The sequence below is a fragment of the Heterocephalus glaber genome, unplaced genomic scaffold (genome assembly GCF_053883595.1).
Source record: "Heterocephalus glaber isolate CG9 unplaced genomic scaffold, H.glaber_assembly_v1.0 deba00000281, whole genome shotgun sequence".
NCBI classification, from domain to species: Eukaryota; Metazoa; Chordata; class Mammalia; order Rodentia; family Bathyergidae; genus Heterocephalus; species Heterocephalus glaber.
In genome coordinates this window covers 6,381,622-6,393,680 of record NW_028258139.1, presented here as the reverse complement: position 1 = coordinate 6,393,680, position 12,059 = coordinate 6,381,622, and positions in this window count along the sequence as shown.

Below are 12,059 nucleotides of genomic sequence, written 5' to 3'. Positions count from 1 at the left end.
TGAGACATGTAATTCAAAATTAAATGAAAAAACCCAACTTTTATTACCTGTTTTTTTAGTATCTGTATGTAAAGAAAGAGCATTACTAAAAATCAATCTTTCAGGTATTTGTATTAAAATGTACATTATAAAAAATAAAGGTAGTCATGAGTTGAATAGCTTTTCCCATTAGATAAATAGTGTGGTACATGTTGGGTGAAACTAGGATGGATCTGAAGGTTTGTTTTTATAGAAAACAAGGGTGTAGTAGCTTCCATTTTATGATTTGTGGAGACATAAATTCAGTTACTACAGTGTTATATTGAACTTTATCAGTATTATGGCTTGGGGTGATAGGATTTAATCTGTGTTGCATCTGACTCCGTGTAGAAAAATGTCATGTAAAAACAAGCTCCTGACACATCTAGGTTTAGCTTCTTGTAGTTTCTAGTGTTTCAGAGAGTCACTCTAAAAATAATAAAAGTTATAAAGGCTGGCTTCCAAACTTTTAGTGTGCGGTGAGAATTATGTTAATTGAAATTTTTAGGAAATAATTTCAAAGTTTATTGAAAATTAGAATATAGATAATGGGAAATAATGTGGTGATAATGACAACATTATCTCTGATGTTAGGTTTTGTTCTTCTTAATATAAAAAGATCATATAAATTTTCTTAGGAAAGCAAGACCCATTTTAACATTAACATATTCACATGAAGGGTAATTTTCCTAGAGAAGGGTTGCAGAAATCTTGCTTGGTTCAATTCTGTTTATCTAAATCACTGGAAAGGAAGTCAATTTATTTCATAACTAACAATTTCCTAAAAGAAAAGAATAATATTGATATGTAGGAACTAAGGTTCCATGACAGAAATGACAGAGACAGGACTTTGGGAAACACATTTAAATACTTTCAAAATAATAAGTAGGTTTAGCTTTTGTTTCTGAGAAATTTTATGATAATCAAATGGAGGTTTGAAAAGGTACCTCTGGGATAGGCTGGACACCCAACATGTGCTGGGAACTCAAACGCTTGCAGGAGCCGAGGGTGGTCTCAAGCAGTCCCCTCTAACTGCTTCTACATCAAGATTTTAGGGTGCCCATCTCTGGTTCAGACCATTTTTTAAAAAGGGATAAAACTATTTCTCAAATAGAATTAAATATTCACCCATCTATTTCCAGATTTTAAGATGGATTAAATTCCATACAAAATCCCGATGAGAAAAAGAAAAGAAGAACTAAACCTTCTCTGTCTACCTAGGAGGAAAGGTTTTGTTCTAAAATTCTTTTTGCTTTGAAAGCTGCCCTGGTGCATTTTGTCCTCTTACAGCTGAGCGGTGGACGTGGGAGGCCGGCTCTCTGCAGGCTTCCTGTCCTCAGCAGCCTGCGCCTGGCCGCTGAGCAGGAGCTGGGTGACCACAGGCAGGTGCTGGGCTTGCTCCCTGTCCTTGGTGGTGTCCCAAGCTCAGCAGGGTGCAGAAGTCCAGGAAATGAGAAACCAGCCACCCAAGTTGGATGGAAAATTTCAGGATGTTAGGGGATGTGAGGCAGCTGATGCCTGAGGTCAAGGCTCAGAATGATTTTCTGGTTTACCTGTTTATATAAAGCATTTCACTCATTCCTTAAAAAGAAAAAAAATCACAAAGAGAAAAAAAAAAACAGTTGTAGCTTTATTTTGACAAGCAGATATCCTTATGTTTTATTTATATTCATGTATTTACCATGATCTGTATTTGCTATTTAACAAAACTCTCATAGGATTTTGTAATTTTTCAGACACAATTTATGTGTGTATATTATAAGGAGAGTGAAGCTACTGTAGAACTGGAAATGGGCTTAGGGTGAATGTTGATATTCATGTGAGAATTTCTTCTTAAAGTTGGGGAGAGACACCCGTGATTTGGTTGACATGCCTCCTTATACCTGAGGCTTCTCAGGGGGGTGCTGGGGGCTCTGGATGGACTGCAGCAGTGTGAGGAGAGGTTCTTCCTCGCCTTGTTGGTCTACACAGGGAGGAGAGATGAAGTCACAACTGCTGCAACCGACACTTTTGGAGACGTGGTCCACCCTGAGCACTGGCTGTGTGTTCTTGCCCCACCTTCCTCCCCTGGGCGCTGACTTGCAGCATTCCACATTCCTCCTGCCTTCCCAGTCTAGCTCAGCACCCTTTGCCCTGCAGAGGGGAGCTGAGGTCATGTGAATGTTGCCCCAAGCTTTGCCCCATGCGTGTGCCTTGGGAGCTCCAGCAGGGAGCGGGACTGGTCATGGGCAGAGCCATGACCCCCAGGATACTCCTAGATGCCCAAGGCAAATCAGACTATATTCTGCAATGTAAAAGCTTCCCGGATTCTCTCAGTGTGTTCAAGTGAACTTTGAAACTGCAGGAGGAAGATACTGAGCGCAGCAGGTGACAGCCTTCTGACCAGAGGAGTCAGAAGTGTGTGAAAGAACAGGGGTGTTCCCAGGCTCCGGCTTGCAGACATGCGCATGGACTGCTGGGGAGCTTTGAACAGAACCAAAGAGGGAATGTTCAACCCTGCTCGAAGAAATCTTTTCTTACTTATTTCTTTTATGTATATAGCTCTTCCATGACTAAGGTTTCCTTTGAAGAAAGGTTTCTTTGCCGCCCCCCCCCCCGACACACATACACATCCCCAAAAAGAATTCTAGAAATATTTGTGGATGGGCAAGCCTGAGTCTCAAAGTCAGCTATTCTTCCCCGTGGCTTTGCTGCTTCTCAGACTCTCTCATGGTATTTTTGGAATGAAACCACATATGAAACCCAAAAGGCAAAAATGTCTCATTTTTCCTCCACAAGTGTGTTAGAACCATGTGTGAAGGAAGGACCCCTTCTCCGTGGGGATGGACAGAAGGTGGGGGATGAGGGCTGTTCTGTGCACATATGCAGCTTTCCTGAGATCCACACTGGCAACTGTGGCAGCAAACCATCCTGGGCAGGGGACCAGAGTCTGCAGTGACAGATAAATGAGCTGGCACACTGAGTAAACCCAGGGGTTGCCCACAGAGTGGGGGAGCTGCATTCCGGAGGCATGCTCCAATTGGCCAGAGCAGAAGCACACCCCAGCCTCTTGATAAGAGGACTACTTAAAGAACTATAAAGATTTTCCTTGATGGGAAAGTACAGGCCCTAGAAGACAATCAAGTGTGAAATTGGAAACAAGTGATTTTTGAGAATCAGCCAGAGATCTTGTCTTTAAACTGCATTATCCTAAATTTCCAGGACAACTACAGGTTTTATTTGACAAAACACAATCATTATTTAAATTTTGTAGTAAAAGCCGATGCCTCCGTGGGGTCCCCTGCCTGCTTTGGGCCCGTACTTGCAGCTTTTGTCCTCCCAAAGCCAGCGTGCTGGGATGGAGCAAGTGCATTTGGAGAGGATTAAGGAAAGCCCTGGAAGAACCCTACAATGCCAGTTTTTAACTTTTCTTTCCTTTCAGTTTTTGCTTATGTTATATGCTCTCCAAGTTGCTCCGGGCAAAATCTCTTGCATCAAGCTGTGGGATAAATTCAAAATGAGTAGCAGAAATGACAACTTATCTTTATTTCAACATGGAAATGTGGTTTCTCCAGATGTTTCTAATGTTCCAAATAAGGATTTCCAAAGGCTGAACACGGCACCGAGTCTGCCGCCCTACAGGCCTCTGTTCCGAGATGCTGCTTCTGTGCAGTCCACACACACACACACACACACACACACACACACACACATGAATGCACACACACCCTCATGTGCACACACAGTCAGAAACGCAGTCTGTGTAAAAGTCTATGCAAAAGCCAAGATGATTTGAGGTGAAACACTCCTTTTCTTCATTGACATAGTGACTGATGACAGACAGATAATAGGCAACTGTCTTATTTGTAGAACTGCTGAGGGTATGAAAGACTTAAGCAACCCAGTTGAGTGGTGGATGAATCATTCTGAAGGCAGATTTCCAAGACCACAAGAAATCAGAGTGGCAACCTAGAAGAGACATCAAGAGGACACATCAGACCATAGGAAAATTCCATACATGTTCTCTCCAAAATATGAAGAAGCAAAAAAGAAAGAGAGAGATGGCATGAGAGACAGAGATGTATCACAAAGTTGAAAACATGGATTTTGCTACAGTCAGTTTTATTTCATTTTTTAAAAATTGTACTTTAACTTTCCTGTGGGGGAAATGCGGAAACTGAGACCAAGGTAGGAAGATTTGAAAAATGCATTAATGTAGTGACAATTGTTTAGCTGCTGCATGCAGAAGCAGTTATTTGGTTATTTACAGATGTTCACATGTTCTTTGCATTGCTTCAGCTTTTGAGTTTTTTTCTTATTTTTCAAATTTTCAATTTACATGTATGAATTGTATGTATTAATGAGGTTCCATGTATTATTTCCATATATGCATATAGTGTGCACTGACCAAGTCCGTTTCCCCTTTATTCATCTCCTACTATTCCAATGTCTACTAATCATTGTTCTACATTCCAGTTGACATCCTTTTAACTTTCACATATGAGAGAGAACATGTGATGCTTGTCTTTCCGAGATTGACTTATTTCCCTTAGTATAATGTCCTCTGGTTTTCTGTGTTTTGCTGATAATGTCAGTGTTTAATTTTTCTTTATGGCTGTATAATATTCCATATGTCACATTTTCTACATATATATTCACCTACAAATGAATACTTAGGCTGATTCTGTATCTTAGCTGTTATATATAGTGCCATAATAATCATGAGCATACAAGTGGGTATGCTGATTTCATTTCTTTTTTATACTATCCAGATGGTCTATTAAAATAGATGATATATCTATTTTTGGTTTGTGAGGCACTTCCATACTGTTCTCCTAAATTTACCTTTTCACCAACAGTGTAAGAAAGTTCCCTTTCCTCCACATTCTCTCCAGCATTTGTTATTTTTTGTCTTTTTAAATTTATATGTTAATTGGTACATTTTAGGTATACATTTACATTTATCATTGGGTGCTTGTACCTGTACATGATGTATCTTGGTTCTTATTTTTTTCCCCATTACCTATGCGCTGTTCACCCCCACCACCCTTCCCTATTTACATAGACTTTGTTTCCATTTTTTTTTCTTTCTCATAATTTTTCCTTTCCCTTCTTCCCTTTCCCCTTCCCCTCCCGCCACCCCTCCACCTTTGGACCTTTTCCTATTTCAAATTATCAATTATTCATTTTAATCATTTTCATCCTTATTTACACTTTCAGTTTCTCACACTGGAGATACTATTCGGTATTTACATGTGTGTCCTATTTATTTCACTTAAGAGTATGGCCTCAATATGCATCCATTTAGCTATAAATGACTCTAATTTCTTGTTCTTTATGGCTGAGTAGTACTCTATTTTATTAAAAAAACCACATTTTCTTTATCCAGTCTCCAGTTGATGGGCATTTGGGCTGTTTCCAAGTTTTAGCTATTACAAACTGCGCTGCTATGAACATGGGCGCACATATATCGCTGTGGTATGATTCTTTTAATTCTTTGGGGAAGATCCCCAGTAGAGGAATAGCTGGGTCAAATGGGACCTCTAGTCCTAGTTCTTTGAGGTATCTCCATACGGATTTCCACAGTGGTTGCACCAGTATTTTTTTGTCTTTTGAGAATAGCCATTCTGAAGTGAAGTGATAACTTCTTGTAGCTTTGATTTCTATTTCCCTGATGGCTAATGATATGGAGTACTTTGTAATATGTCTATTGGCTGTAATGGCTTACATCTAGACGTCCCCCCAAAGCCTCATGCATTCATAGGTGGGGCTTTTCAGAGGAGGCTGGATCTAAAGCGTGTGATGCTGGATTAGGGTGTGTGAATACGGATTGAGGGTGTGTGATAAGCGACTTGGTTTAGCGTAGTTCTCAGTGTGAATAACAGGAAGCCGCACTCCTGGGTGTGGGGATGGCACCATCCAAATAAACTTATAACTTGGATGGGATGAAAGGGAAAGGAAGGTTCTATGCTGCTGGTACTTTACCGTCTCTGCCAGCCACACTATGAGATGTTTCTCCTCTGCAATATTGCTTTACCATGTTATATCGCTTCGGATTCAGCTGACTATGGACTAAAACTTCTATAAACTGTGAGCTAAAATAAACCTTTCCTCCTTTAACGTTTGGGTATTTTGTTTCAGCAATGCAAAAGGAAACTAAGACATTGACTATTCTTAGTTTTTCTTTTGAGAATTGTTTGTTCATGTCATTGCTCACTTAATTTTTTTGTTGTTGTTTTGTTTTTTGAGACACGGTCTCAAAAGGCTAGGCTCAAATTCTCTATGCAGCCCAGGCTGGCCTGGAACTCATGGTGATCCTCCTGCTTCAGCCTCCTGAGTGCTGGGATTACAGGGATGTGCCACTATGCCCAGCTACATTTGCTCACTTTAAAAACCCTATTGTTTTTATTTTATTATACCTTTAAATGTTTAAAGTGGGAAGGTAAATTATTCCCACAGTCAACTAGATCATTTTTACTTTAGGATAAGATAGTCATTTCTTGAATAACAATTTCCCACTCATCTCTTAGCTACTAAGAATATGCAGGGTATTGGGAAATGAAATACCACTTCCTAATCTCAAAGAATTCATAGTCTAGTGAGAAGGATATAAGCAGACACTTGCAGTGTGATTACGCACAATGTGATTAGCTATACAGGCAAGCACTCTTTAACTAGCTCTGAGAAAGACAGGGGAGGCTTCTAAGAGTAGGTATTTTTTGAACTGAGACTCTATTAACAGGTAGGAATTAGGTGGAGATCAGAAGGCGGGGCATTAGAGGTAGAAGGATAGCATGTACAAGAGCTTACTTTGTTTAGAGAATCATAGATTGTGTTTCTGGAATGCACAAAAATACAAATCGAAACAAATCATTATTTACTGAAGAAATCAATAAATGTATATGCACCAGGGTAATGTTTTAACATATACAGAAATTATCTTTGGTGCCATGTGCTAAAATTTTTTGTGTTTAAATTAATTTATTTTGCTATATTAGAAAAAAATGGAAACTCAAATCTATTTTGAGACTTCTCTGCCACTTTTAATCATGATTGGAAGAGCAAGATGATGTATTTGCATGAAAGCACTGTACAGGCACAACTGCTTAAGTAGTAGCTTTGTATTTGCTTGTGAGATGGGCCAGGGGTCAGAAATTCTTTCACATTAGTTGCTCCTTCTTTCACCAAGGACTCAGCTTAGAGTCACAGCCACATCCGATATTCTTACCTAGAGAGATCCCATTTATGCCAGAATTATTTATGTTCTGTGATCCCCGTGACAGGCACATTTGCATTTTTTGTGACCCATTGATTCTTCCAGAACAGTTTTCTCATCCCTTTTGCACCTGCTGGGGTCATGAAGAAGCCCTGGGAGAGCAGCACGGATGAAATGCCCATAGTGATTTGATGGTAGAAAAAGCAGTTTCCTAGGTTCTTATCACATATTTAGAAAGTTATTTTGTGAAATTAAATAACTTAAATAGAACACCAGAAACATCAGCTTTTAACTTCTTTATAGTCTCCTAAGTGTTCATTTATGTCTCAATTAAAAATAATTTTATAATTACTGGATATCAGTAGCTTTTTTGCCAATAAGAAACAATATTGAAATTTTGAGGGAACTTATTGAGTTCTTTTATCCACTGGCTGTTGTAAATAAGCTAAATTAAGTTGGAGTTTGAATTTTAATGTTTCTTGGGTAGGGTCCATACTTAGCCTTATTGAGAAGAGGCTAAGCTAAAAGCCTAGTAATTTTTATTTTCTGTACTTGTTCAGGAAAAGGGTAAAACCTTAGTAAATAACAGTCAGAGTCTTCACTTCCTTTTTATAAATGATAAGGATTTGGTATTCACTCCACCCTCTGGGACATCTTACAGGAAAGAGCTGAATTAGACACTGGGGTCATCAAGTGTCAAACGCCAAGGAGATTTCCTTCCAGTATGTAGCTCTGCTGTGCTTTTGAAGGATCTGCTGGACTTGGGAAAAGGTTGGAATCGCTCATATGGTCAATGAGTGGAATACAGTGCATCCTCAGGACAGGAAGCTCTCCTTGGGGGCCAATGGAAGCCAGCCCTGCTGGCTATCCAAGGCTTTCTTCACATGGGCACCCAAATAAACACAACTTACCAATCCTTGTAGGGGACCCCTGGAGGTATCTGTCAGTGTACACAGCAACCGCACCATTAAGTTTCAACAAAAGGGCCAGGAAGTTCTTATAACCTATTGCCTTTATGTCAAGTGTTCAGTCAGAGGTGAAAATTTTGGCAGGAGAGTTCACAGATGTCAATGGCAGTTATATTCATGAATCAAATACATGAAAATCTGGGTTCTAATCTTCCTTTTAAATTTTGCTTTATATTATTTATATTTTCAATATTGTTTTTAGTCTCCTGAGTGAATGAAAGTTTGTATAATTACTTCAGCTTGTATACTTATTTTATCTCTTAGTAGGTAAAGTTCATAGAGAATGGAGCATCATGTTTCAAGCTGTACGCATAAAATGAGAGAAAAACATATAGTGCTTGATCCTTTGAGTTTTTAAAAAATATTTATTTATTTTCTGATTTCAGAAGTAAGTCAGGCCTGTAAAGAGGCATGCACATTATGTAGAAAGTTAAAATTTTCCAAGGTCTCCTCAGATTTATTTGTTGATGAAGACATATTTATATATGTTAATATTCTGTATATCTGAGGAACATGATTCTGTGTGTTCAGCTTTTTGCATTATTCTGAGTGACAACGACAGAACCATCATGCTGTCTACACATTATTCCATGATGGTACCTTGGTTGGTTCCCAGATCATACCCTGTTAGGTGCTTTTTTTTAATGTTAAATGGGAAGAAATAGGTGAGAGAGACTGATGAAAGAAGGATGAGTGCTTCCTACTAGCCAAGAGCAAAATAATGCTTCCAAGAAGGACTCATTCTATTGAGATATAGAGATAGATATAGATATAGATTAAAAATAATGTTCAGGTATGAGGAAAAATATAATGAGGGCACCCATCTTCATAGTGGCACAGTTTGTAGTAGCTAAAACTTGGAAACAGCCCAAGTGCCCATCAACTGGAGACTGGATAAAGAAGATGTGGGGTCTTTTTTAATGAAATGGAGTACTACTCAGCCATAAAGAATGAGAAATTAGAGGCATTTATAGCTAAATGCATGCACATTGAGGCCATACTCTTAAGTGAAATAAATAGGACACACGTGTGTAAATACTGAATAGTTTCTCTAGTGTGTAAATAAGGATAAAAAGGTATAATAGGTAATGTGGAATAGGAAGGAAAGGGGCAATGGGGAAGGAGAAGTGGGAGGTTTAGGGGGAAGGAAAGAAGGAGTCAAATTAATATGAGAAAATGGAAAAATGGAAACAAAGTTTTTGTAAATGGGGGGGGTGGAAGGGCTGAAGGGAGGGCAGGGAATGGGGAAAAAATAAGAACCAAGATATATCATGTAAGGGTACAAATTTCCAATGATGAATGTCATTATATTGTACACCTAAAATGTACCAATAAAATTTTAAAAAAACTTTAGTTCTTTGGTTTGTGACAAGTGCTTGACATTGGTTCATGTGCTACTATTCTCTCTACTCAAAAATGGCCCCTGGATCTGATTGGGTAGGGAGCAGTGTACCCACCTTGAAAAGTGCATGGAAAATTGGGCAGCTGTTGACAGATCCCTGCTCTTACTCTCACGTTCTGTGCTGATAAAACAATATCAGAACAGCCTGGATTAGGATGTCACTCAATCCAGTGGTTCTTTTTAAAAAACAGCATCAGGGTTTGGGGTGTAGCTCAGTGTTAGAGAGCTTGCTTAGCATGCATCAGGCACTGGATTCCATCCTCAACACTGACCAAAAGAAAGCCCATGAGTATTTCAATAGTAATTTCTACAAGATAACCAAAAGTGTAGCCTTCTTGTTCAAGATTCGAATTTGGAAAAGAAGAGTGAGTGCTTTTGAAATCAGTCTGGATTCTTCCGTGGAAAATTACCTGGGCTGTTTCATCGATGGCATGAGCAGTGGAGGGAGCTGGCATACTGAGAAATGCACACGTCTGCCCTGGGTCCAGCCAGTGCACACTGGCAACAGCCCGGCCTGGAGTTGCAGAGATTTTCCTAAATTGTAAAAATCTGAGCCTTACGCTTTAGAATAGTCTTTTCTTCTAATTCTTTTTTATTGCCTTGTTACTGCTTCAGGAAAGCAGTAATACAAAAGATCCTTTTACATCTTTTATTTGAAAAGCAGAACCCAAAAGGGGCTTGTCTGGCTGTGTTCTTGAGGAAAAAAATCTGCAGCTGATCAGTGCTCATCCTACCAGTAAAAACTCCATTATGGCAAATAAGTTCATTCACTTTAGCTTATAAAGTCAAAAGTGATGTAAAAATGCTAATAGGAAAAAAGAAGCTGGATTCTTACTTGATTTAATTTTATAAAGAAACCATTATAGTTATGCAAGCTTGGATTTCCTTCTCTTTCATTATGTAAAGTCTTTCATTGTATAGGGAAGCTCCCATCCTAGGCCCCTTCTACACCTCCATATTTTATAGTATATCTTTTTCAGCTTCATCTCAAACTCTTTAAAAGCCCCTGAATTGTGCACTGTTTAAAAGGGATTAATAAAGATATTGGATCATTCAAAGAAAGGTTTGTACATGTTTTCTTTTTTCACTTTGGGGTCATGAAGGGGTACTGTTCAGTATTCCTTTCCACTGAGTTCCTAATACAATGATTGACTGGCAAATCATAGGTAGGTGATGCGTAACAGGGAGAAAGAGAAGGAATTCCAACCTCCTGTGAGGCTGGTGATGTACAAAGCTCATTAGCTACCAGCACTCTATCCATGTCCCTTGCTCTGACCTCCTCAGGCTGTGATTCTTTCATACCAACTATGTCAGCCTCACCTGAGAACATGACAGAAGTGAAAGTTCTCAGGCCCACTGCATGCCTTCTAGTGGCTTCTGAGGCCTTCTGAAATGTGTGCACACCTAAGGCAACGCTGTCCACACACAGTGGGCTTCTTTCTTGTGCACCTACCACCTCCAAAGTCTTCCCCTCCTTCCTCCTCCTCTGCCTCCGCCCTCTAATCACTGGAGTCTTTCTCTTCTTCAGACTTCTGGACACCAGAAAGCTTGTCTAGTTTTCCTCAGGCTAAGGCAGATCTAGGGCATAGCCTCGCTCTTGCTGCAGAGACAGAGAAGGGGAGCCCTAGACACTGATCCTTCTGCTGGGGCCAGAGGTGTGTTTCAGGCTGGTACTCAGTAGAATGTCTTTATCCACAAGTGGAAATAATATATAATTGGTACCAGCATTGAGAAGAGAGTCCCCAGGCCAAGACTAGACAAGCACAGTGGGAGAAGGGTGGGATCAGACATTCCAAGCAGGTACCGCAGGCATCTCACGGCCCGCCCCCCTGAGGTTGGACAGCAACGCTTCTACCCCTCTGAGATGTGCCACCCTTCCTGATATAGGTCCAGAATGGCATTTACTCCTGGCCAGTAAGGGGTGTCCTCATCCACTTTATTCACCTGATACCATGTGACTTCTGAATATTCATCGAAATCAAAATGACCATGAAAGGTAAATATTTTGAATTGACTCCAAGACATCAAGGCAGCCACGATGGTGTAACAATCATATGATGTGATCAGTGTGCTGGTAATAAGTGAAATCGCTTCACTACCAAAATCTACTGTAATATAAGAAATAGAGCAGCCTTTCATTTAGTTACAGACACACATATGCACACATTATGTGATATGTATATATATACATATATATATAGGAAGGAACGTATTATTTATTCAATAATAGCCTTAGAAAATAAAGTAATATTAAATGTAATTATTATCCTTTTACTGTATTTTGGGTTAGTTTAGGTGCTATGAAATAAAAGTAATAAAAGAGAAGAGATTACATATTTCCACCAACTTAGAGTTAATTTTTCCCTAAGAATGTTTATTTGTAATTTTATATAACCATTCCTAAATAATAAAATAGATGACATGAATAAAAACACAAGAATTGGAGAAAAATGTATCAGACAACTCCCACTTGGTA